The sequence below is a fragment of the Oryctolagus cuniculus genome, chromosome 4 (assembly GCF_964237555.1).
Source record: "Oryctolagus cuniculus chromosome 4, mOryCun1.1, whole genome shotgun sequence".
Lineage (NCBI taxonomy): Eukaryota > Metazoa > Chordata > Mammalia > Lagomorpha > Leporidae > Oryctolagus > Oryctolagus cuniculus.
In genome coordinates, this window is record NC_091435.1 from 65,022,929 (window position 1) to 65,047,593 (window position 24,665).

Genomic DNA, 24,665 nt, shown 5'->3' on the forward strand with positions numbered 1-24,665 from the left:
AAACTTGCTGGACATTCTGGCCTCAGGATCACCCCTCAGGGCATTCGGATCTGGCTAAAAAGCCCATGAGAGAATTTCAGGCATGGAAAGCCAAGACACTCTGGCAAAAAAATGACCTAAATGAAAGAACTCTGAGTGAGATCCCAGTGCAAAGAAGGGGCCATCAAAGAAGAAGGTACCTTTCTCTGAAGGGAGGAGAGAACTTCCACTTTGAATATGGCCTTGTCTAAGTAAGGTCAGAGTTTGCAAACTCAAGAGACTTTCATAGCCTTGGCAGATTATGAAAAGAGCCTTGGTGATCCCTGACATCATAAGTAAGAGTGTCAATTGTTAAATCAACAATGGGAGTCACTGTGCACCTGCTCCCCATGTAGGACCTCTGTCCTTAATGTGTTGTACTATGTGAAATAACTGTAAAGCTAGTATTCAAACAGTACTTTATACTTTGTGTTTCTGTGTGGCTGCAAACTGTTGAAATCTTTACTCAGTATAGAGTTGATCTTCTGTATATAAAGATAATTAAAAATGAATCAATGAAAAATGGAATGGGAGTGGGAGTGTGGTGGGATGGTTTGTGGTTGGGAGGGGGAGTAGGGGGGGAAGAACTACTATAATCCAAAAACTGGAGAAGAGCGGCAAGATGGCAGAATAGGTAGGGAGCGCACAGATAGTCCGGGAAGAGACAGTTTAATAAAAGTGGAGATATTGCAGATTCAAGGAAGAGTAGGGGGAGAAACAGCAGAGGAAACTGTTGGACAACATAAACTTTAACACAAAAACTATTAAGAGAGACAAAGAGGGGCACTATATAATGATTAAGGGATCAATTCAACAGGCAGATATAACAATTATCAATGTATATGCACCTAACTACAGGGCACCAGTTTATCTAAAAGATTTGTTAACAGACTTAAAGGGAGACTTAGACCCCAATACAATAGTACTGGGGGACTTCAATACTTCACTCTCAAAAATAGACAGATCAACAGGACAGAAGATCAACAAGGAGACAGTAGATTTAAACAACACTATAGCCCAAATGGATCTAACAGGTATCTACAGAACTTTTTATCCCACACATAAAGAAATTGCATTCTTCTCAGCAGTACATGGAACCTTCTCTAGGATTGACCACATACTAGGCCATAAAGCAAGTCTCAGCAAATTCAAAAGAATTAGAATCATACCATGCAGCTTCTCAGAACACAGGGGAATGAAGGTGGAAATTAGCAATGCAGGAATCCCTAGAGCATATGTAAACACATGGAGATTGAACAACATGCTCCTGAATGAACATTGGGTCATAGAAGAAATCAAAAGAGAAATCAAAAACTTTCTGGAAGTAAATGAAGATAACAGCACAACACACCAAAACTTATGGGATACAGCAAAAGCAGTGTTAAGAGGAAAGTTCATATCAATAGGTGCCTACATCAAGAAATTGGAAAGCCCCAAACAGATGAGCTTTCAATGCATCTCAAGGATCTAGAAAACCTACAGCAAACCAGACCCAAATCTAGTAGGAGAAGAGAAATAATTAAAATCAGAGAAGAAATCAACAGGGTTGAATCAAAAAAAAATTACAAAAAATCAGCCAAACGAGGAGCTGGTTTTTTGAAAAAATAAACAAAATTGACACCCCATTGGCCCAACTAACTAAAAAAAGAAGAGAAAAGACCCAAATCAATAAAATCAGAGATGAAAAAGGAAACATAACAACAGACACCACAGAAATAAAAAGAATCATCAGAAATTACTACAAGGACTTGTATGCCAGCAAACAGGGAAACCTATCAGAAATGGATAGATTCCTGGACACATGCAACCTACCTAAATTGAACCAGGAAGACATCGAAAACCTAAACAGACCCATAACTGAGACAGAAATTGAAACAGTAATAAAGGCCCTCCCAACAAAGAAAAGCCCAGGACCAGATGGATTCACTGCTGAATTCTACCAGACATTTAAAGAAGAACTGACTCCAATACTTCTCAAACTATTCAGAACAATTGAAAAAGAGGGAGTCCTCCCAAATTCTTTCTATGAAGCCAGCATCACCTTAATTCCTAAGCCGGGAAAAGATGCAGCATTAAAAGAGAATTACAGACCAATATCCCTGATGAACATAGATGCAAAAATCCTCAATAAAATTCTGGCCGATAGAATGCAACAACGCATCAGAAAGATCATCCACCCAGACCAAGTGGGATTTATCCCTGGTATGCAGGGATGGTTCAATGTGTGCAAAACAATCAATGTGAAACACCACATTAATAGACTGCAGAAGAAAAACCATATGATTATCTCAATAGATGCCGAGAAAGCATTTGATAAAATACAACACCCTTTCATGATGAAAACTCTAAGCAAACTGGGTATGGAAGGAACATTCCTCAATACAATCAAAGCAATTTATGAAAAACCCACGGCCAACATCCTATTGAATGGGGAAAAGTTGGAAGCATTTCCACTGAGATCTGGTACCAGACAGGGATGCCCACTCTCACCACTGCTATTTAACATAGTTCTGGAAGTTCTAGCCAGAGCTATTAGGCAAGAAAAAGAAATTAAAGGGATACAAATTGGGAAGGAAGAACTCAAACTATCCCTCTTTGCAGACGATATGATTCTTTATCTAGGGGACCCAAAGAACTCTACTAAGAGACTATTGGAACTCATAGAAGATTTTGGCAAAGTAGCAGGATATAAAATCAATGCACAAAAAAGATCTCTGTGAGTGAGATCCCAGTGGAAAGAACAGGTCTTCAAAGAAGGAGGTACCTTTCTCTGAAAGGAGGAGAGAACCTCCACTTTGACTATGACCTTGTCTAAACAAGATAAGAATCGGAGAACTCAGAGGGCTTCCATAGCCTTGGAAACTCATGACTGGAGCATAGGGAGATTACTGATGCCATAGACAGGAGTGTCAATTGGTAAAGTCAACAACAGGAGTCACTGTGCACTTACTCCTCATGTAGGATCTCTGCCCTTAGTGTGCTGTACATTGAGATTTAATGCTATAACGAGTACTCAAACAATATATTTCACTTTGTGTTTCTATGGGGCTGCAAACTGTTGAAATCTTTACTTAATGCATACTAAACTGATCCTCTGTAAAAAAAAAAAAAAAAAAAGAAAAGAAACTATCAACTCCCAACTTGACTCTCACTGGGATTAAACATGACAATAGGTCTGATCTGATTTCATCATCATTGAAAAAAATCATCTATTATTTTTCACTTTATGTTTCTGTGTGGGAGCAAACTGTTGAAATCCTTACTTAATGTATACTAAGCTGATCTTCTGTATATTAAGATAATCGAAAATGAATCTTGATGTGAATGGAAGGGGAGAGGGAGTGGGAAAGGGGAGGGTTGCGGGTCGGAGGGACGGTATGGGGGGGAAGCCATTGTAATCCATAAGTCGTACTTTGGAAATTTATATTCATTAAATAAAAGTTAAAAAAAATCTTAGCAAAAGAAACACACACAAAAAAAACCTTTTATTTAATAATTATAAATTTCCAAAGTAAAAAATAAATAAATAAATAAAATCAATGCACAAAAATCAACAGCCTTTGTATACACAGACAATGCCACAGCTGAGGAAGAACTTCTAAGATCAATCCCATTCACAATAGCTACAAAAACAATCAAATACGTTGGAATAAACTTAACCAAGGATGTTAAAGATCTCTATGATGAAAATTGCAAAACCTTAAAGAAAGAAATAGAAGAGGATACCATGAAATGGAAACATCTTCCATGCTCATGGAGTGGAAGAATCAATATCATCAAAATGTCCATTCTCCCAAAAGCAATTTATAAATTCAATGCAATACCAATCAAGATACCGAAGACTTTCTTCTCAGATCTGGAAAAAATGATGCTGGAATTCATATGGAGACACAGGAGACCTCGAATAGCTAAAACAATCTTGTACAACAAAAACAAAACCGGAAGCATCACAATACCAGATTTCAGGACATACTACAGGGCAGTTGTAATCAAAACAGCATGGTACTGGTACAGAAACAGATGGATAGACCAATGAAACAAAATAGAAACACCAGAAATCAACCCAAACATCTACAGCCTACTTACATTTGATCAAGGATCTAAAACCAATTCCTGGAGCAAGGACAGTCTATTCAATAAATGGTGCTGGGAAAATTGGATTTCCACGTGCAGAATCATGAAGCAAGACACCTACCTTTCACCTTACACAAAAAACCACTCAAAATGGATTAAAGACTTAAATCTACAACCTGACACCATCAAATTATTAGAGAGCATTGGAGAAACCCTGCAAGATATTGGCACAGGCAAAGACTTCCTAGAAAAGACCCTGGAGGCGCAGGCAGTCAAAGCCAAAATTAACTATTGGGATTGCATCAAATTGAGAAGTTTCTGTACTGCAAAAGAAACAGTCAGGAGAGTGAAGAGGCAACTGACAGAATGGGAAAAAATATTTGCAAACTATGCAACAGATAAAAGGTTGATAACCAGAATCTACAAAGAAATCAAGAAACTCCACAACATCAAAGCCAACAACCCACTTAAGAGATGGGCCAAGGATCTCGATAGACATTTTTCAAAAGAGGAAATCCAAATGGCCAACAGGCACATGAAAAAATGTTCAAGATCACTAGCAATCAGGGATATGCAAATCAAAACCACAATGAGGTTTCACCTCACCCCAGTCAGAATGGCTCACATTCAGAAATCTACCAACAATAGATGCTGGAGACGATGTGGGGAAAAAGGGACACTAACCCACTGTTGGTGGGAATGCAACCTGGTTAAGCCACTATGGAAGTCAGTCTGGAGATTCCTCAGAAACCTGAATATAACTACCATTCAACCCAGCCATACCACTCCTTGGAATTTACCCAAAGGAAATTAAATTGGCAAACAAAAAAGCTGTCTGCACATTAATGTTTATTGCAGCTCAATTCACAATAGCTAAGACCTGGAACCAACCCAAATGCCCATCAACAGTAGACTGGATAAAGAAATTATGGGACATGTACTCTATAGAATACTATACAACAGTCAAAAACAATGAAACACGATTGTTAGGAAACTGGCGCAGTTGTAGCCAGGTGGCCGCTTGGCCCAGCTACCTGAGCCAGGCTCCACCCCCATCCTAATGGGATTCGCTGCTCCTGCTTCCCTGCCCACCCTCAGGCAAAGTTTTAAAAGGGCCTGTTCCTGAACATGTGCTCTCTTGGCTCTTCTCTCCTGCTCTCTCTCGGTTCCTCTCTCTAGCCTCCTCCTCTGGTCTCTTGGCTCTGCTCTCCTCTCTCCTCTTCTCTGCTCTATCTTCTCTCCTTGCTAGCTCCTCTCCTCTCTGTCTCTCTCTCTTACCGTCTCCCTCTCTTTTTTCTTTGCCGCCCCTTCACTCCGGTCTGTAGGGTGTTCCCCAATAAACCCTTTCCCTTACTCCGGTGTCCGGTGTGCTTTGCAATGGCTAACATTAAGATATAACACCGATCATTTGCAACAAGATGGAGGAATCTGGAAAATATTATGCTGAGTGAATTAAGCCAGTCCCAAAGGGACAAATGTCATATGTTCTCCCTGATTGGCGACAACTAACTGAGCACCAAAGGGGAAACCTGTTAAAGTGAAATGGACACTATGAGAAACAGCGACTTGATCAGCTCTTGTCCTGACTGTTGATGTACAATGTAATACTTTATCCATTTTAGTATTTTGTTTTGTTTTGTTCTAGTACTATTGGTTGAACTATGTAATTAACACACAATTATTCTTAGGTGTTTAAATTTTAACTGAAAAGTGATCCCTGTTAAATGTAAGAGTGGGAATAAGAGAGGGAGGAAATGTACAATTTGGGACATGCTCAATCAGACTTGCCCCAAATGGTGGAGTTAGAAACGTGCCAGGTGATTCCAATACAATCCCATCAAGGTGGCATGTACCAATGCCATCCTACTAGTCCAAGTGATCAATTTCAGTTCACAATTGATCACACTGATAGGTCTAAGAGTCAAAGGGATCACACAAACAAGACTAGTGTCTGCTAATACTAGCTGATAGAATCAAAAAGGAAGAGAGCGATCCAACATGGGAAGCGGGATACACAGTAGACTCAGAATGGCAGATGTCCTAAATAGCACTCTGGCCTCAGAATCAGCCCTTAAGGCATTCAGATCTGGCTGAAGAGCCCATGAGAGTATTTTAGGCATGGAAAGCCAAGACACTCTGGCAAAAAAAAAAAAAAAAAAAAAAAAACTAAATGAAAGGTCTCTGTGAGTGAGATCCCAGTGGAAAGAATGGGGCCATCAAAGAAGGAGGTACCTTTCTCTGAAGGGAGGTGAGAACTTCCACTTTGACTATGACCCTGTCGGAATAAGATCGAAGTGGCGAACTCAAAAGGCTTCCATAGCCTTGGCAACTCATCACAAGAGCCTAGGGTGATTACTGACGCCATAAACAAGAGTGTCAAATTGTTAAGTCAACAACAGGAGTCACTGTGTACTTACTTCTCATGTGGGATCTGTCCTTAATGTGTTGTCCAATGTGAAGTAATGCTATAGCTAGTACTGAAACAGTATTTTACACTTTGTGTTTCTGTGTGGGAGCAAACTGTTGAAATCTTTACTTAATATATGCTAAACTGATCTTCTGTATATAAAGAGAATTGAAAATGAATCTTGGTGTGAATGGAATGGGAGAGGGAGCGGGAGATGGGAGAGGTGCGAGTGGGAGGGAAATTATGGGGTGGGAGGAAGCCATTGTAATCCATAAACTGTACTTTGGAAATTTATATTTACTAAATAAAAAATGTGAAAAATAAAAAAATTGTACTTATAAAATTTATATTTATTCATTAAAAGCTTTCTATTAAAAAAAAAGGAAACTTGCTTGAACAGGAACGAACTTCAGAAGCATTATCCTAAGTGGAAGAAGTCAGAAAAGGCAGATGACATATGGTTTTACTAACACAAACCATCTAGAACAAATTCAGAGACAGAAAGTTGATTAAAAGTTCCCATGGACATATGCAATGAGGAGGTATTGCTTGATAGTTACAGTTTCTGTTTGGGGCAATGAAAAAGTTTTGTAAATATAGAGGTTGATGGCTGCACAATATTAATGTATTTAATGCCTTGGAATTACACACCAAAAATGGTGAAAACGGCAAATGTTAACTTAAATATGTATTTTATCACAATAAAATATTTTTTAAAAAAAGATTAAGAGCAACCATTAACAGATTTAAAATAGGTTCTATAGTGGTATAGAGCATGATATGATCAAACTTGGGTTTTGAAAAGATCACCTTAATTACAATGCAGAAGAAAGACTGCATGAGTATAGCCACAAATAGACTAGTTAGATTGCAGTGATGGTAGACAGAGTAGAATTATTTGAGATAAACAAATTTTGGATTGGTGACTAAGGAAAAAAGGTAGAGATGATAAAGAATGTCCATCCAAATATAGACTACTGGCACAAATCCAAGTTGAGTAGGACGAAGTTTGAGTTGTATGATATCAATGGAGTGATATTAAGGTAGGTAATTTGTCATATGGGTCCAGAGCTCTAGGAAAAGATATAGACTAGATAAATAAAACAAAGACTCAAATCTTTCTTTTAGCAAACCATGATATCATGGAGGCCACAAGACTAGACTGTGTAGACAGATTCAAAAAAATACAAGATGATATGTGACCAAATGCTAAAATGCTAGCATCAATAACAATTTTTTAGAAACTGTGGGGGTTGGCACTGTGGTGAAGTAGGTTAATCCTCCACCTGCAGTGCCGGCATCACATATGGGTGCCTGGTTCTAGTCCCGGCTGTTCCTCTTCCAATCCAGCTCTCTGCTGTGGCCTGGGAAGGCAGTGGAGGATGGCCCTAGTCCTTGGGCCCCTGCACCTGGGTGCGAGACCCAGGGAAAGCTCCTGGCTCCTACCTCCAAAGCTTGAATTCACAAAAAAGAAATTGAAAAGAAACTGTGGATAAGAGTGAAATTAACATTTTGAGATTCAATGATTTTTTAATAGCTCTTGTATCTACTGTTAAGGAAGAGTGGTTTTTTTTTTCTTCCTGCTGTCTGTTGAACTGTTTACTTAGTGTAGGATTAATCTGATGAGTATAAAGTAAACTGAAAGTATATAATTGTAAAAATTAAAAGAAGGAATAGGAGAGGAAGGAGGAGGGCGGGTGGGAACACTGGCAGGAGGGAGGGTAGGATGAGAAATATCAGTATGTTCCTAAATCTGTATATATATGAGAAATACATGAAATTTGTACACCTCAAATATAATTTTAAAAGAAGAAACTGTGCAGATATAGAAAAGGGAGACCCAAGTGCAATCCAGAATTACTAGGACACATGACTTGAAGGATTGGGATTAAAGGTGGCCTGGGAAAATAGGCAAGATTTCATTTGTCAGGAGGAGAGAGGACACAATTATCAATAAGGGTAGTGGTAGGAAAGCTGTGCTAATCAGTAGGAGTCTTTAAAAAGCTCAGCCAAGGTAGAACTAAGGAAATATAAGTGAGACTATGATGGATGGCAAAACAATAGTGTGACATGATCACACAGCACCACCGCTGGGCACAACAGATCACTGACTCAGTCCGCAGAAGGCTGAGTGTGTTTGCCCTTCACCACAGTGCCTCTGAAACAGTCCGGCCTCCTAGCAGGACTCCAACTTTCCTGCTGAACAGCTATTCTGAGAGCCAACCACCATGCCCAACTTGGCACTGACAGCCTCACCATTCTGTAGAACACTTGTGCTGTTCTCCATGGGTGGGGCCACCTGGCCTCTGGAAGGAACCCTTAAAGACCTAGGGCCATCAGTGGACCCCACAGAGTTGGCTAATGGAGATGAGCATTGCTCAAAGGGAAGCACACCCTGGGGCTCTGAGCACAGCAGATACCTTTTGAGTACACAGTGATTCATCATCCGGTCCTACTGCTGAGTCGGTGTTCAGTCTACTCTCTGAGATCCCTTGCTTGGAACTTGGCAGAAACTAATGTCTGATGCAGTATACTAGGCTTAGTACTGCTCCTCATACCTACCCTTTACTATTAATGCTTTTGAGATATGAAAAAACATGAAATCTGCTGAAATTTCAGAAAGTATGAAAAAAAGGCACGAATGCAGGGGAAAGTGTATATGAGAAAGAAAGGAGAGAAAGACGAGAGAGGGAGAGAGGGAGGGAGGGAAGAATGAAGGGAGGAAGGAAAGAGGGCAGGAGAGAAGGAAGAAGGAAGGACTATTGTTGATGAAACCATGGAATTGTCATTCTGGACATTTTTTGAAACCAAGTTGGTGATATAATAAATTAGCCTTATAGTGGCTATGGTCATTCTACTTCAAGGAAATGATCCTAAGGACATAATCCAAAATAGGTTTACACACTGATATTTATTATAAAATCATCTAAAATACTGTCATAAAAACACTATTGGAAAAATCATAAGGTCCAGCAACTAGGGAATGATTAAGTGAATTAAGATATTACTATGTATGATTATGGTAGTCAATATAATATTTTATAAAGGCTTGCTATTTGTATTCACTAAAACAAAAATGTTTATTTTGTAATATGAAGGCACAAAAACAAAAGAAGAAACTGTATGTATAACGTAATTTCAACTTTCTTAGGAGAAAGAAAAATTGAACAGTTATTCAAGTAAATAAACAGTAATTATCCCTATGGTTCACAGGTTATAGGTGATTTTTTAACTTTCTAGCTGCACTTTACAGATTTACTGCAAGCAGTACATAATTATTTTGTATTGTAAACAAACATGTAATTAGATTAGTAAACAAAGCATAAATGGGAGAGCAAATTGGAAATTATAATTGAATAATCTTATTCATAGAAGTCAGAGTTGTGTAGCATTTCTATCCTGTATTGATCAGACACTGCTTTTCCATTCCTGAAAGCCATCTCCTGTGAGTCCGTATTAAGTCAGAGGAAGCATCGTGCTCAGAGGCAATCCCAGGGCAGGTATGTTTTATGTCTGCCATCAGGAAGCAGGCTGGCATAGGTTTAGAAGGGAACTATGTCAAACACTGGTTTCAGCATGGTCCCTGTCCTATCATGGCCACTGTGACAAGGTACAAGGCCAAGTGGGGGCAGCCTCGTCTGACAGCTGGTGCATTGGATTTCGCCTGCTTTGATGAGTAGCTAGCCAGCTTGAAAAGGCAACAGGAAGCAGATGGCCAGCCCAGTTCTCCCTCTGGCTGGCCTGTGAGAGCCATCTGGAGAAAAGGAAATTGGTCCGCCGCCTGGAGAGAAAGGTGCTGGCAATAAATAACTCCAGTCTTCACATTTTGCAAGGTGCAGTACCCAGGGAGGTCCTGAGGAAGATCTTCAGGCATTGATGGGAAAACAATCCCAAGTATCATGGCTCACAAGATACACTTGATACCTTACTGCAGAGGGCAGCTTTCCACAGCCAGGAGCCCACAGGATTCCACAAGCCTGCTAATCAATGGGTGACTCACAATAGAGTGAGTGCCAGCCACGCAGGCATAGAGAATGCAGAAATCCCTTTTTCTCAGAACTGCAGGCAGTGCAACATGCACACTAGGGGATTCCCCCACCTCTCAGCATTTACCTCTCTCTCACAAGGGTGCTCTGGCCATTCTCCATGCCACCGAAATAAGACTTGCTCTGCAAGGAACCATTTACGGCCTCAATCCACTTAATTCATGTATATTCAGATGCTCCTTTTTGCCTTAAATTTCTGGATCCTGCAATGGAGGTTTTAAATTCTAGTTCTTTAGTAGTATGGAAAATCTGTGTTCTGGAAGTTGAAACAAGAATAAAGAGGAATTTAAGTGGGCAAGAGGGGAAAAAGAAGTGACATGAGAAACTGTCTCCTGACTCTGAGGTAATGTGCTGTGTTTTCTGTGTTTTGCTCAGCTCTGCCGCCCACCGATGGTCTGGATGACCTCTTCAATACCATCATAATCAGGGCACTCAGCAGCTTCTCAGATGACACCATGAGATGGTGCTACAGTGACTTTGGGAAAACAGAAAAAGTCACTCTCCAGGCTGACACAGTCCCCTCCAGGATGCATGAAGTGGAGTGTGGGGCAAGCTCCTGGCTCCTGGCTCCTGGCTCCTGGCTCCTGGCTCCTGACTTTGGCCTGGCCCAGCCCTGGTTGTTGTGGTCATCTGGAGAGTGAGCCTGTGGATGGAAGATATCTCTCTCTCTCTCTGTCTCGCCTTCTCTCTCTGTAACTCTGGTTTTCAAAAACGATCTTAAAATAAAAAAAATGTACTAAGGATGGTAAAACAGAAAGATAGGAATCTGGAGGCTCCACCATCCTTGGCTTGCCTATTTCTTGATATTTTTTAAGTCAGAAAATTTAGATGTGTGTCTTACTTGAGATACTGAAAGCATTTCTTCCACTCATAAATATCCAGGCATAATCCTAAGAGACTAAGGGGCACGGTGTGTTTTTAAAATGATAAAGTTCACAAAATTAGCTTGGAATTGGACAATGCATATGTTAAAAAATGAAGATGGATAGGCATTCTGGAAGCAGGTTGATTGGGGTTTATATGCCTTTACATACAAAAGGGTCATGTTTCTATTTTCAAAAAGTTGTATAGAGGGAGAGTGAGTTAGAGAAAGGAGAAATAGGTGGCAAAGAAATCATTAAGAAAACTGCTGTTAGAGTCCAGGTAAATTATGGCAAAGGATTAGGAAAAGTATGTATAGATGTGAACAGTGCAGAAACGCTCTAAGAAAGAATGAAAAGATTTGACTGTCCCACAAGTAAGGAACATGGAATTCATGATTCCAGCTTAGATGGATAGTGATAGCAATAACTACAACAAGGGTACAGTAGAAGAAACTGGTGAGGAAGTTCCCAGTGCAACTCTGTCATCACTATCTTGAGACCTAAGGCAAGTTTGTTAACCCCCATGAGTCTCACCTGTAGAAAGGATAAATTAGACTAGATTAACTCAGAAGTCCCTACCACTTTTATTATATATATATTTGGGGCAGGTATTTGGCCTAATGGCTAACATATCAGTTAAAATATCCACATTCCACATTAGAGAGCCTAGATTTGGTACCCAGCTCTGGCTTCCAACTCCAGTTTTCTGTTATTGCAGACCCTGGGAGGTAATGGTGAGGACTTAAGTATTTGGGCTCTTGCCATCCATCTGGGGGACCTGAATTGAGTTCTTGGTTCCAGGCTTCACCTGGCCACTGTGGGCATTTGGAAAGTAAACCAGATTATGGCAGGCATTGGAGAAGTGAACCAGCAGATGGGATCTCTCTCTCCAACTCCCTTTCTCAAATGATTTTTTAAATTCTAATTAACATATTACATCATCATTTCACAAGACAGTCAAATTTTTCCATGATTTTGTGGTCAATTCAGGGAACTGAAGCTATCAGTTCATGTCCACATCCCAGAATGCAAGTTCTCACACACGACATCTGAGTAACTCTCTTCAGCAGAGTTTTAGTGGGTCCTCTCCATTAAAGCTGCATATTTCTCTTTTGTCATTTTGTTAAAAACAAATGGATTTAAAAAATAAAATAAATGGAGTCACAGAACTCAAAAGACAAAAGACATCATTAGATGGATGATCTCCCTCCCTGTTACTTTTTCAAATAAATAAAAATAAACTTAAAAATAATAATCTGTACTTATTAGAAGGAGGACAGTGAATTAGTGACTCTCACACTGGAAGCTGGAACATGAGAGTTTAAGCCCTGGCTTTATTACTGATTTACTGTAAGACTTTAATTGATACGTTGCATTCTACAGCTTTATTTTCTGTAGCTGAAGAATCTGAGCTTCCTCTCATATTGGCTGTAATGGAGGTGTGTAGGAGTGCAGATAATGCAAAATTTGGCTCAGGACATATTAACTTACTTTTCTTAAGCTGACTTCTTGGGAATTACAGTATTTGAAATCAGAATATAAAGCCATATTGTGGCTGATTTAGGAAAAAATTAGAAATAAGTCACACACACACACACATACAAGGGTATTTCAAAGAATTTTTGGAAAAGAGAAAGATAAATTTATTTTGATACAAAAGGTTTTTTTAAAGATGTATTTAATTATTTGAAAGGCAGAGCTACAGAGAGGCAGAGAGAGAGAAAGAGAGAGAGGTCTTCCATCTGTTGGTTCACTCCCCAGATGGCCACAACAGCTGGAGCAGAGCTGAACCAAAGCCAGGAGCCAGGAGCTTCTTCCGGGTCTCCCACACAGAAGGCCCAGGGATCTGCATAATCCTCCACTGCTTTTCCAGGCCACAGCAGAGAGCTGGATTGGAAGTCGAACAGCCAGGTCTCTAACCAGTGCCCATATGGGATGCTGGCCCTGTAGGTGGCAGCTTTACCCGCTACGCCACAGCACCAACTCCAAAAAAGTTTTGATGTTCATGCATGATTTTTCATAATATCCTTCTTCCATGACTGTTTTGAAGTCTCCGCAGATAAACATGACAAGGAGTTTTCAATTTCCCTTAAAACAAAGAATAGTTTGTTTTCCAGCTTCTAGACAAGATGCGATCTAGAAAACCTGCTAGGAAAGAAAGAGAATGGACAGATTTACTTTGATTAATGGAAGAAGGATGGAGGAGAAAGACAAAAGAAAGGAAAACAAAGAAGGAAGGAAAGATGGAAGTGGGGGGGGGAATGAGATTCAAGATACATGTTTAGCAGAAATGTAAATATATTGCTATTAGTTCATTATCTCAAAGCCATCTCACTTGAATATCCCTGAAATTTGTCAATAATAGTCCCTTTTAGAGCCAGAAAATACTAACGTGTGAGTAGTATGAGGTTGAGGTCCAATAGACAATGCTGGTAACTACTTATGTTTTCCCTTTTTGCCTGGATAGAACCGCTCCAGAACTTCAATTCTGGCGTCATATATTGGTATTGAAGGCCCAGCGTGGCAGGGTCTGTGAAGGCCACATTCAGTTTTCCCCAACTGTGTATTCATAGGCTTTCAACCGGCATTCTAGAGTAGTTGGCGAGGTCATGTGACCCATAGCCTTCCTCACTTTGTCCCTCTCCTGATAGGGTAATCTGTCTAATTGTTAAAGGCCTAGCAATTACAGAATACTCTTTGCAGTCCCTTTTGTTTATTCACTTCAAAGGAGGCTTTTATGTGATGCCATTTTGGCTAACAGGTAATTTTTTCAGGAACAGTCTCCACTCCAGGACGTGTCTTTACTAGCCCATCATAATTCACGGAGGTCTGTCAGCATCAGGACTCATCAAAGGACATCGGCAGCACTGCCCTTCCTAACTGTAAGTCTTTACTATGGTTTTTCCAGAATCCTGCCAAAAGGGATCATTCATCTAAATAGATAAATGCTTCTTGATAATTCATAGCCCCCAATTACCTTCTAAATTAGACACTGAGACCTGGCAGAGGTTCAAGAAATACTTGTGGGCAGCTTTTTGAACTGACTCTTCACCAACTTCTCATTCACATTGCAGATGAAGTCAATTTTTTTCACGTTCATCTTTAGTTATAGGTATTTAATTGCTCTTACTCCTCAGGTCCACGAGTAGCCCCAATGTCTCCATGAAATAGTCATCCGTGGCTTGAACTCCAGGAACAGGGTACTAGTTTATTTCAGTGATCTTACACAGAATGCAATAGTCCATGTAACTACAGTTTGCCAGATATTTTTCACACAACCATGATGGGCTGTACCTAAGACTATGAAGTTTGAATACAATAGTGTTGGTGAATACCTCCTTGATACACCCTCATATGGATTTCATTTCAGACCTTACAACCTATCAAGAATGCTTCTGTAAATTGACTGGCTCATTTTTATCCTATTCTTTGTTGTCACCCTAAATACAATGCATTCATGGGACAAAATATGCTTTTCTCTTAACAATTCTCTTCATAGTTTCTCCCTCCCACTGTTGAGTATGGAGAAATCTTCAAAATTCAACATTTGGCTTTAATCTAGTAGATTCCTTGAATGCAACTCTATTTAGAAAAGCAATAGTGTGTCATCAATCTTAGGACAATATGCCCATTTTCTCTTATTTTCCCTTATTTTGCGTAGTTTTCAAGGTTTTATTTAAAAACAAATAAAATTGTATCCGCACTATCTATTCATTTTCTCCACTGTGGAGCCTGGTGTTGGGGTTGGTGACTCTGATGGCCAGCTGAGCTGCTCTTTCCAGGATGGTTTTGTGGTTCTTGGAGGAACTGTTGTGAGCAATCTGTGCATAGTAAGACTTGTTGCACAACAGCAGCACCTGCAGTTCTGTGATGTTGTGGACTAGGAACTTTCAGGAGCCACAAGGCAGCATGTTTTCTTATAGCTCCCATAACCAATGCTGGGCATCAAAATCTGGCCCTTGAATCTTCTTCCCACCTTGTTGTCAATACCTCTGGATTTTTGCCAGTTATGCTTAATCTTGATGTATTGGTTGGTCGGGTGCCAGATGAATTTGGTCCTCCTTTTGATGATCTTGGGTTTGACCAGGGGTCTGAGTGTGCCCAGCAGAAAGCAGCCAGCTCTGTAGATAACACAGAGGAGCTCTCTGTCTTTTTTAAAAAAATTATTTATTTAATTATTTATTTATTTGAAAGGCAGAGTGACAGAGAGGGCGAGAGATCTTCCTTCCACTGGTTCATTCCCAAAATGGTTGCAATTTGGGGCTGATCCAGGCCAAAGTCAGGAATCTGGAATACCATCTGGGTCTTCCACATGGGTGGCAGGGGCCCAAGTACTTGGGCTATCTTCTGTTTCATTCCCAGGCACATTACCAGGGAGCTAGATTGGAATGGAGCAACCAGAACTCAAACTGGTGCTCATATGGCATGCTGGTGTCTCAGGCACTGGCTTAACCCACTGAGCCATAATGCCCCCATTCTTTCATTTTAGGTAACAGCAAATAAACACAGGTTTAAAAAGTACATCTATACACATTGCTAACACAATTGGTCTTGCCTTTATAAACAACTGTAATGCATTCTCATAAGAAGTGACACTCTACAGGTCTCCCAGATTAGTGCATGTAGTACTACATAATCTACCTCCTAGATGACCCAAGGCCATTGAGAGAAATTCTAGCCTAAAATTTAATACAACAAAGGCAAGATATGAGTAATTCTCTGAACTTAATTCATGCAGGCACAAATATGTCTATCTCTGCGCTGTGAGTTAGTATAAACAGTTCCCATTCAGGCTGGATTCAGGTTTCCAGGGCCTTCAGACTTATACAATAAGAAGGCTTTCTCTAGGGGAAAGAATACAAAATTACATATGCGAAATATGATGTGAAGGAAAGTATTAATTTAGAAAGAGAAAAAAATCACAGAAAATATAAAATTTTTAAAAACTGAGTTAAGGGTCATCAAAGAAGGAGGTACCTTTCTCTGAAGGGAGGAGAGAACTTCCACTTTGACCATGGCCTTGTCTAAATATTATCAGAATCAGTGAACTCAGGGGGCTTCCATAGCCTTGGAAGCTCATGACAAGAGCCTAGGGTGATTACTGATGCCATAAACAAGAGTGTCAATTTGTTAAGTCAACAACAGGAGTCACTGTGTACTTACTCCTCATGTAGGATCTCTGTCCTTAGTGTGCTGTACATTGTGATTTAATGCTATAACTAGTACTGAAACAGTATTTTTCACTTTATGTTTCTGTGTGGGAGAAAACTGTTGAAATCTTTACTTAATGTATGCTAAACTGATCTTCTGTATATAAAGAGAATCGAAAATGAATCTTGATGTGAATGGAAGGGAAGAGGGAGTGGGAAAGGGGAGGGTTGCGGGTAGGAGGGACGTTATGGGGGGAAAGCCATTGTAACCCATAAGCTGTACTTTGGAAATTTATATTCATTAAATAAAAGTTTAAAAAAAAAGAAAAAAAGAAATGATGGCCAAGAAGGTGTAAAAATATGTATGTACAAAAAAAAAAAAAGACAAGAATGAATAAAATGTAAGTCAAGACTTAAAAAAAAACTGAGTTAAAATAAACATAGTCACAATTTCTTTCATACTCCAGTAAAGTTTAATTCCACACTCCTTGAATGTGGACTGGCTTTAGCAAATTGACAACCAATTCACTGTGACACATGTGGCATTCTAGAACGTATGAGACATGGTAAGATGCCTTGTCCCTTTCTCTTAAGCTTCATAGAACACTTGTTGTTGGAACTCATCCACCACACTCAAAAGAAACAGTCATTCCCAAGAGACACTTGTGGGCAGGTCTCCTGGTTGAACAGCTCCTACTGAACTGACAGCCAAAAGCCACCACCAACTTGCCAGCCACACAGTGATTTCCTGTATTGCCAATAGAAGCCAGTAGACTGTAGACATTTGTCACGGTGATTAGAATCATGCTCTGGGTCTTTTACAGTGGGTCAGAAAGCAGTAGTAGCAATCAGCTTCAGGCTGAACAAGGCAACCTTAGGGAAAAATCACACTGCAGCTCAAAGCCATACTGGAGAACATCACCAACCTCTGGTCCATGGGCTAGGACTTCCAGTGGGACCTCATGAAATGTGGCAACTGTGGTGAGATTTCAAAGAAGTGGCAATAAATCTGGCAGATGGACAGCCTGACCCTGACCCCTCCATGGCCCAAAAGTGCAAGCTGTGAGCACTGGAAAACTCCATCGGAATTTTGAGCAGTACCATCAAGTCTATCAATGCTGAAGACAATGAGAAGCTCCAGACAAAAGTAGAATCTGAATGCTGAGGTCTAAAGCCAGTTGATTAACAGCCCCAGGTCAGGTTTGCTGCAGAAGATGTGGAGTCAGGGATAGTCGTCAGTGACATTAATCTGCAGGAGAAAAACTGGACAGACTCTTAGGAAAACGCTCAGGAGAGTGTGGGAATCTATGAAGTCACCCATCAGTTTCAGAAGTGCTGAAACCTCTTCCTGCATGCTTACCTTAAGAACTGAGAAGAAGGAGGATCCAAGATGACTGAATAGGGAAAAGGCTTGCTGATTTTGACCTAGGGAAGATAACAGAATAGCACAGTAACTGTACTTCCAAAGGAGGGTTGGAGAGAAATTTGCAGTGGAAATCCTACAGAAAGAAGAGAGATGCTGTGGAGCAGCATGGATAGTATAAACTCACAGCAGCGAGCGGGGACACAACTGTGATTCCTACAGCTAAGGGCTGGAGGAGACACCTCCTTCTTAGAGCAAGACAGTAGAGGAGATCTACCACACCCAACCTGGGTGTCACCTGGACTCTTGCATCACCTCCAAGCACTGAACAGAGTTCCCTGGCCCCAGCCAGCACAAGCCTCTAAATATCCACTGAAGGAAGGGATACTCCAATTAGCCATGGAGGCATAGTTCAAATATAAAAGCCATCAGAGGAGAAAAGCAACAAGTGTTTCCACAAAAGCCTAAAAATAAATGCAGAAAAACAAGAAACAAGAACAAAAAAGACAACATGACTTCTCCAAAGGAACACAACACTTCAATATTAAAATGTGAAGATGAAGATTGATGAAAGGTCTAAAAAGGAATTCAAAAGAATGATCATAGGATTACTTAGAAGCAATGAGAAACAATTTCATGAGCTAAAGAAATTCACACATGAAATGGATGAAACAATTTCCCATGGGGTCAACACTGGTGAGGCCACTGCCTGCAATGCCAGCATCCCCTATGGACACAAACTCGTGTCCCGGTTTCTCCACTTCCAATCTACATTATTGCTAATGTACCTGAGAAGGCAGTAGAAGATAGCTCAAGTCCTTGGGCCTCTGCACCCTTGTGGGAGACCCGGAAGAAGCTCCTGGAACCTGGCTTCAGGTCAGCTCGGCTCTAGCCATTGAGGCCATTTGGGGAGTGAACCAGTGGATAGAGGACCTCTCTCTCTCTCTCTGCCTCTGCCCTTCTGTAGTTCTGCTTTTTAAATAAATAAATGTTTAAAAAAAATTCCCACAAGATTGAGATTTTGAAGAGAAATCAAAATGAAATTCTAGAAATGAAGAATTTAATATGACAAAAAGAATGCAGTGGAAAGCCTTAACAACAGAGTTGGTGAGACAGGAGAAAGAATATGTGAGCAAGAAGACAGATCTTCAGAAATATCTGAGCCACATCCAAAAAATAAATAAATAAAAGAAGAAGAAATTAGGAAAACTGAGGCGTATTTGAGATTTATGGGAAATTATCAAATGACCACACATATGTATCTTAGGAGTTTCTGAGGCATGAAAAGAGATAATGGATTAGAAGGCCTAATCAGGAAAGAGCTTCTAAGATGGTGGAGTAGGGAGGGAGCTTACTGCTGTGGCCAGGGAGTGCAGTGGAGGATGGCCCAAGTGCTTGGGCCCTGCACCCCATGGGAGACCAGGAGAAGTACCTGGCTCCTGGCTTCGGATCAGCACGGTGTGCCGGCCGCAGCGCGCCGGCCACGGCGGCCATTGGAGGGTGAACCAACGGCAAAGGAAGACCTTTCTCTCTGTCTCTCTCTCTCACTGTCCACTCTGCCTGTCAAAATAAATAAATAAATAAAAATTTAAAAAGTGAAGACAGTGCAGTCTCAGGGGAGCGTTAAGGAGAAAACGGCAGAGGAAACTCTGTGTAAATTAGAGGGACACAATGGACCTGCATGGAGGGCATGAATGCCCACAACTCAGGACTCCAGCAGCCAAGAACATAAGCACCAACACTGGGGAGTGAGGTGAGACCATACCACAGCAGCACAAGTCACTGGCACTAGAGCCTAGAGGGAAACTGGCTTGTAGCCCCATGGGGGATAGTGTACCTGCCAAACTATAGGAGAAGAAAAAAGGAGGGACACATTTCTCTCTCCCCAATCACCTTACAATGGCATCCTGTAACAAGCCAATGGAGTGGGCACCATTTTGAAGATGCATAACAGCTGCTGCACCAGCTCATGTCCATGCCCAGCAACCAGCTGAGTGGAGACTCCTGGCTATGCTGGGAAAAACTAACATGGGGCTGTGTACTCATGACTATGGGAGACTTGCTAGCCAGGACTGTGAAAAAAAAAAAAAAAACTGAGGTTGATTGGGAAGACTCATTGTGTGGCTGGGAGTTTGGGCAGTCACTGTGGGAGATTTCACACACAGGCCTCCCTAGATACCTGGTGAGGGACATTACTGGAGAAGCTGAGCTTACCCTGAGGACTGCACAGAGCCTTTGTGTGGTCCTGGTGGCAGAGCAGATGAATATTACACCCACTGGGACTAGCACTCAGGCACTGGTTGCCTTTGAAGAGAGGAGCTCAGCTGAGCAGAATAAACTACCCTTCTAATTGAAAAAAAAAAAAAAAGAAGAAGAGACAAGAGGAGACTTACCATGCCAAACCTGGGTGTATCACCTTAGACACACCCTTCACCCTGGAGAACTGAACAGAGCTTCCTGGCCACACCCACCACATGCCTCTAGATATTCACTGAAAGCAGACACTCCACTAATCGATAGAGGTATAGCACAAAGATAAAAGCCACTACAGTGGGAAAAAAAGAAAACAAAGAAGAATACAAACATTATCTCTACACAAGCCAAATAACAAATGCATCAGTTCAAGAAACAAGAATGAGGAAGACACATGATGGCCCCAAAACAACACAACACTTCAACACTAGATTGTGAAGATGAAGAAATTGAAGAAATGCCAGATATAGAATTCAAAAAGTTGATCATAAGATTATATAGAAGGGGGCCGATGCTGTGGCTCACTTGGTTAATCCTCCGCCTGCAGCAACGGCATCCCATATGGGGACTGGTTCTAGTCCCAATTGCTCCTCTTCCAGCCCAGCTCTCTGCTGTGGCCCGAGAGGGCAGTGGTGGTTACCCAAGTGCTTGGGCCCTACACTTGCATGGGAGACTGGGAAGAAGCACCTGGCTCCTGGCACAGCGCCGGCTGTAGAGGCCATTTGGGGAGTGAACCAATGGAAGGAAGACCTTTCTCTCTGTCTCTCTCTCTCACACTGTCTATAACTCTATCAAATAAAAAAAAAAAGATTACATAGAAGTAATCAGAGAGGTCCGGCAAGATGGCGGAATAGGAAGGGAGCACACTGATAGTCTGGGGAGAGATAGTTTAATAAAAGTGGAGATACTGCAGGTTCAAGGAAGAGTAGGGGAGGAAACAGCAGAAGAAACTCTTCCGGAACGCGTGACTCACAGCAGACCTGCGTGGAGAGCGTGGGAGCCCACAGTTCAGGACATCAGCGGCAGACTCAACACACCAGCGCTGGAACGCGAGGTGAGCCGAACCTCAATAGCCCGAGACACCGGCAGGCAAGTGGAGAGAGGAGACTAGAGGGAATGACCCCCGGGGGGGGGAAGTTCACAAGGCTAACTGGAAGAGAGAGAGAGAGAGAGAGAGAAAAAAGGGTGACTAGTACGGACACGGGTTTCTCTCTCTCCGCTCACCTCTCAAGGGCGAGCAAGACAAAGAGCAGGCGCCATCTTGGACATACGTCATAAGCAGAGCGACCTCAGGTCTGCACCGGCCCTGAGCCTAGCAGAAAAACCTGACTCTGGGTGGGGCGAATTAACAGGAGATTAGGAGCTAGTAAATTTGTGGTGCTACTGAACTGAGACTGTGAAAAAAGAGACGGTGGGGGAGAGAACTCACGGAATTCACGTGAGCACTCTCCAGAGACGCTACAATTCCGTAACTTTGGCAACCCAGTGGGAGGCTGAAGGAGAATTTGAGCCCACTCTGAGGGCCGAAGAGATTCCCTGTGGGGATCTTGGGAAAGAGCTTCCGATCTCTGGCTCCTGTGGGTATATCATTTGCCTGCTAACTACCTCCAACTTCGTTCAGCTGTGCGGAATTACTTCCCTTTTGAATCAAAAAAAAAGAGAGAGAGAGAGATTTACCACGCCTAACCTGGGAGTGTCACCTTTGGCACACCAAACAGAGCTCTCAGGCCACACCCATCTCAAGCCCTAAGGCTCCATCAAAAACAGATAGTCCACTTAATCTAGAGTCATAGTATAACAAGAAAAAGCACCACAGTGAAGAAACCAAATATCTCCAATATGCCAAATAACAAACGCAAAAACCGAGGTAATAAAAACAAGGAAGTCACCATGACGCCCTCAAATGAAAAAGACACCCCAATTCAAGATTATGAAGATGATGACATAGAAGAAATGCAAGAAGCAGATCTCAAAAAATTGATAAGAACATTAAGAAGTTCTCAAAAACAAATTCTGGAACTACACAAATCCTTACTGGACAAGATAGAAAATCTCTCTCGTGAAAATGAAATATTAAGGAGGAATCAAAATGAAACGAAACAACTAGTACAACAGGAAACTGTGATAGTGACTGAAGTGAAGAATTCAATAGATCAAATGAAAAACACAATAGAGAGCCTTACAAACAGAATGGGTGAAGCAGAAGAGAGAATATCGGACTTAGAAGACAGAGAACAGGAAAGGATACAGTCAGACCAAAGAAAAGAAGAGGAAATTAGAAATCTGAAACATATTGTCGGGAATCTTCAGGATACTATTAAAAAACCCAACATTCGGGTTCTAGGAGTTCCTGAAGGCATGGAGAGGGAGAAAGGATTAGAAGGCCTTTTTAGTGAGATATTAGCAGAAAATTTCCCAGGTTTGGAGAAGGACAGAGACATCCTAGTACAGGAAGCCCACAGAACCCCTAATAAACACGACCAAAAGAGATCCTCACCACGACACGTTGTAATTAAACTCTCCACAGTGAAACATAAAGAAAAGATCCTAAAATGTGCAAGAGAGAAACGTCAGATTACTCTCAGAGGATCTCCAATCAGACTCACAGCTGACTTCTCATCAGAAACTCTAAAAGCTAGGAGGGAATGGCGAGATATAGCCCAGGTACTAAGAGAGAACAACTGCCAGCCCAGAATATTATATCCTGCAAAGCTATCATTTGTGAATGAAGGTGAAATAAAGACTTTTCATTGCAAACAGAAATTGAAAGAATTTGTTGCCACTCGTCCAGCCCTGCAAAAGATGCTTAAAGATGTGTTACACACAGAAACACAGAAACACGGTCATCAATATGAAAGAAGGTAAAGGAAGGAAACCAAGGAAGGAAACCTCACAGCAAAAGATCACAGGGAATTCAAAGCATATATTAGAACTTATCTTTGGCAAATGGCAGGGCAAAGTTACCACTTATCATTAGTCACTTTGAACGTGAATGGCCTGAACTGTCCAGTTAAAAGACACCAATTGGCTGATTGGGTTAAGGAACAAAACCCATCTATTTGCTGCTTACAAGAAACACATCTTTCCAACAAAGATCCATACAGACTGAAAGTGAAAGGCTGGAAAAAGATATACCATGCCAACAGAAATGAAAAAAGAGCGGGCGTAGCCATCTTAATATCGGACAACATAAACTTTACCACAAAAACTGTTAAGAGAGACAAAGAGGGACACTATATCATGATTAAGGGATCAATTCAACAGGAAGATATAACAATTATCAATGTATATGCACCTAACTACAGGGCACCAGTTTATCTAAAAGATTTGTTAACAGACTTAAAGGGAGACTTAGACCCCAATACAGTAGTACTGGGGGACTTCAATACTCCACTCTCAGAAATAGACAGATCATCCGGTCAGAAGATCAACAAGGATACAGTAGATTTAAACGACACTATAGCCCAAATGGATCTAACAGATATATACAGAACTTTCAATCCTACAGCTAAAGATTTTACATTCTTCTCAGCAGTACATGGAAGCTTCTCTAGGATTGACCACATACTAGGCCATAAAGCAAGCCTCAGCAAATTCAAAAGAATTAGAATCATACCATGCAGCTTCTCAGACCATAAAGGAATGAAGTTGGAAATTACCAACTCAGGAATCCCTAGAGCATGCGCAAACACATGGAGATTGAACAACATGCTCCTGAATGAACAATGGGTCATAGAAGAAATCAAAAGAGAAATCAAACACTTTCTGGAAGTAAATGAGGATAACAGCACAGCATACCAAAACTTATGGGATACAGCAAAAGCAGTGTTAAGAGGAAAGTTTATATCAATAGGTGCCTACATCAAGAAATTGGAAAGACACCAAATAGATGAGCTTTCAATTCACCTCAAGGATCTAGAAAACCTACAGCAAATCAGACCCAAATCTAGTAGGAGAAGAGAAATAATTAAAATCAGAGAAGAAATTAACAGGATTGAATCAAGAAAAACATTACAAAAAATCAGCCAAGCGAGAAGCTGGTTTTTTGAAAAAATAAACAAAATTGACACCCCATTGGCCCAACTAACTAAAAAAAGAAGAGAAAAGACCCAAATCAATAAAATCAGAGATGAAAAAGGAAACGTAACAACAGACACCACAGAAATAAAAAGAATCATCAGAAATTACTACAAGGACTTGTATGCCAGCAAACAGGGAAACCTATCAGAAATGGATAGATTCCTGGACACATGCAACCTACCTAAATTGAACCAGGAAGACATCGAAAACCTAAACAGACCCATAACTGAGACAGAAATTGAAACAGTAATAAAGGCCCTCCCAACAAAGAAAAGCCCAGGACCAGATGGATTCACTGCTGAATTCTACCAGACGTTTAAAGAAGAACTAACTCCAATTCTTCTCAAACTATTCAGAACAATCGAAGAAGAGGGAGTCCTCCCAAATTCTTTCTATGAAGCCAGCATCACC

At 41.0% G+C, this 24,665-nt stretch overlaps 1 pseudogene; it reads left to right on the forward strand.

The window, feature by feature from the left end:
* The window catches only part of LOC100352430 (CXXC motif containing zinc binding protein-like), a 67,786-nt pseudogene extending 49,040 nt beyond the window's left edge, over nt 1-18,746 (forward strand).
* Nucleotides 18,747-24,665: the final 5,919 nt, after the last annotated feature.